Below are 3828 nucleotides of genomic sequence, written 5' to 3'. Positions count from 1 at the left end.
TCAACAGAAGAACAAATCAAATCAAGGTGAAATTATTTGTYTCTGTTTGTTGCAGATCTAGAGTTAAATACGTTTTACAACTTCAGCACATTTAGCTTAAGTTTCAGTATTTATAAAAATGTGTTTTTCCACATATTTGTTAAAACTGTCTCCATGTAAACCTGGGCCCACATATGGAGGCCTTAGCATTCAACATGGATGTCACAGGTTTGAATCTGGACCTGAGGGACTTTATCATGTCTTCACCTCTTTCTTTACCAATCTTCCTGTCTGACCTCTCAGATAAAGGCCACTAGAGCTTAAAGAAAACCCATCCTGTCAGAGGCAGGAGGGTCTTAGCGCTGTCAATCATCCTCATGTTTAACTGCTAAATGTGATAATGRCAGAGAAATAACGTATCATTATAGAAACAATGTTTTTCTATTGTCATTGATGGCTATGCTAACCAGCGGTGGGTAAAGTACCCAAAAACTGTAATAAAGTAAGATAATAATMATTTCAACATGTTTACTTTAGTAAAGGTAAAAATATCAATTCAAGAAATGACTAAAGTTCTGAGTAAATGATCAAATTAATTAATTTAATATTTAAAAATGAGATTATCAGACAAACCAAAATATAAAGTGAAATTTTTGGTATTTTAATTGCAATAATTCAAATAGGTAACAAAAACTAAAATCAGRCAAAATAAAATTTTCCCAAATCTTCTCTCAGTAAAAAACTTGGTCTCTATCTGCTCTATATTCTGGTAAACGTTGGTCCGTTTCCCACCTTCTGTTCTGCAGTTTGAGGTTTTTCTGCAAACTGACTCTGATCAACTCTGCGGTCGTTCAGGTTCCTGTTTCTGTTTCAGCTAAATGTGGACCAGATCATTTTCCACTGAAACAGAGATAAGTAGACGAGAAATAAAACTTTATCTCATTTAAAATTGTACATTAGTATCCCATGACTCCATCACTCACAAATATCCTTTTAGTGTCATCTGTAGAAATTAGCATTTAGGGAGCTTGAGTCAAAATCATTTTCTTGTGGTGATGAAATCTTTAATTAGAGAAAACTCATTGTTGAATAGAGGATTCCTCTATTTTTATCAATCATTAGTGATTGATTCCTGCCATCRCAGAGTTTATTTATACATTCAGATTCATGTATGAAATATCGTATATTTGTGTTTTTCCAGARAACGATCCATCTGTGGTTTATTCTGCTGTCAGAAGAGACGATGTGACTTATGGGGAGATCGTCATCAAAAAGAAGGGAAACAAGCCAAAGACCAGAGGTAAAACTGCTCTCCAGCTCCTTCCACTCATCCTGCTCTGTGTTGAACAGGTTCACTGGTATTCTGTATACATTATGATAAACAGTGACTGATGCAGGAAAAGAACCTGGTAGAATATCAAACAGAAGCAGATTCAGTCTGTCACCAGCTGGTCTGAAAGTCTGAAGATGGTTCTGGAATAAATCTCTAACATCCCTTCACTCCTCATGTCTCTTCAGTGGTTTCAGTTCAGAATTTGGGTTAAAGTTTCATCTATAGACAGATTCTGAGCTGTTGGCTTGACAGGTTTTCTTTTCTTTGATTCTCCAAAGTGAGGCAGCTCTGACTGCTGTTGATTCAAAAGGACAATATAAAACCAGAGTTAGAAAGCAGCTACTGCTAATACGATGTTACTGTATTAGGAGAAATAGGAAAGGAAACGTCACTGATTCAAACTGTTTCTGATGGAAAGCATTTWTGTCTCATCAGTCCACAGACCAAGTCTTAACGATCAGCAGAATGTTTCCCACTAACAGAAAACAGATGAAATGTGAGATTTCTGAGTGTCTCTTTGGTCAGCAGTGGTTCTGGTCRGGTAACTCTCCCATTGAGGTCAAAGTTTGGTTTCTGCTGAACCATAAAACGGACCTCAAGGCAGCTGAGGCATGCAGCTCTTTAAATGCTGTTTTAGCTTCTTCAGAGACTTTCTGGATGGATCTCTTCTCGTCATTTTGTTTCTGTAGCTCTATGGTCTGATAGACGTCAGAGATTCGTTTCTCATTATGAATCATTTAGATCAGGTAGCATTGCTTGTGTAACATGAAATAAAATGGTGGGTGAGTTGATTTCATTTAGGAATGTGTGTGTAGTTCTTCTTAAATGAATTATATTTAAACTCAGACTGTTCACAGTTCAGGTTTTGCAGATTCACCTAGTGACAGATGAAGCTCTTAAAATATTAACAGATTTCTTATATATTAAAGTTTATTTAAACAGGTGAGTTTTTAAGAACAAATTACTATTTAAAATAACAACCTGCATGAACTATCAGAAGAGAAAGCAGATGAGGAAGCTGACATACGTTGGGGCATCACTGCTGGACGAGATACTGGCTACGGTTTGGAAACAGCCAATCCAGAAGCACTGGGCACGTTTCTTGGTGGTGATTGGCTAATTTTCCCAAGATTAGGAAGACTGCAAACATCTGTGGTTATGCTATTATGATACCAACTGTGAATATAAATGCATATAAAGGTTTATTTGATATTTTAACTATTATAACAGGCAGTTATTCACAGGCATTTTTGGTGCCCAGACGCATTTGGCACCGTTTTCACCTGCAGTATAATTACTGATGTGCAGTGAGAAGTGGACCTTCTTGATAGGTATTTTCTCAACCTACATTTAGAAAGAACCACAGACGACGTTAATTAGTTTTCAGCCAAGCTTTTGCAAAAAGCTGCTTTGGTTTCCTCTCAGCGGCAGAAGATGTCGGTCTGATCACCAGAAGGCACAGCAAACCGCCTCTACAAGCTGCTCACCTTCAGTTAGACCTCGTCTTTTATTTTCAGGGGAGGGAGACGTAAGAAGGAAAAGCAAGTTTTATCTGCACACAGGTCATCCAGTCCGGTTTCTCACACGGGGAACATTAGAGACGATCATACTGCAGAGACATTCTGTGAGAGCGGGTCAAAAGTTTCAACACCGCATGGGTTCACACACACAGTAAAGAGCTAAAACCTTTAAGTGAAAATCAAAAATAGCAATGCAAGAGTGATAACACATAATTCTAACACTTCTCTTGTTGCAACCAGCAGCTCAGACTGGTTGGCCTCTCTGTGGTCTGAGTGGTTTCTTGTTTTCTACTTTGTGGTGAAAAGTTTCATCTCTAACTATGGCCAAGAAGCCTGTGGTCTGCTGCTTAGTATCAGAGACATTTCCATGAGATATTTAGTGACTCACTGCAAAAACCTGTTTATCAAGCCTCCTTCATAAATGTCTGACACGATAACACATTTTGCTGAGCGATTAATCGTCTCAAAAATATTGTGATAAACAATAATATAGTTTGAAGACCATTTTAAACTGATGTAATAATGCCAGCACATCCTGCCAAAAATAAATACACTTTACTTTCAAAAGAACATTTTTGGAACTGATGACCAAAACAACCAAAAACAAAAATTAAATGGACTCTCAGCCTCTGTTAACAAAAAACGCACTAGAATAAAAACAAAACAACAAAAATAAGCAACAATGATCCGATCGCTCTACCTGGTTATGAACCGTTTTGAATTTGTGTTTCATCATTAGTGACCAGTAGCCTCTTGTTTCTGTTCTCTTGTTTGTTGTACTTCATGTCAGATGGACTCAAAATGACAGAGTCGCTCTCTGTGGTGGTGAAACTTGTTAGCTCTGCTGTTGCGGGCATGTCTATCTTGTAAAATTAAATTATCATGAGCTTTATTATTTGGGCACGGCCATTAGCCCCGCCCCCCGGCCCACGCCATCTTGTTCCGCTACTTATTCTGGATAATCTAAAACTGGGGGGATGCATTTTAATGCTCAAT

This window comes from Poecilia reticulata, unplaced genomic scaffold, assembly GCF_000633615.1.
Source record: "Poecilia reticulata strain Guanapo unplaced genomic scaffold, Guppy_female_1.0+MT scaffold_329, whole genome shotgun sequence".
In the NCBI taxonomy this organism is placed as follows: domain Eukaryota; kingdom Metazoa; phylum Chordata; class Actinopteri; order Cyprinodontiformes; family Poeciliidae; genus Poecilia; species Poecilia reticulata.
This window is presented reverse-complemented; position numbering follows the sequence as displayed.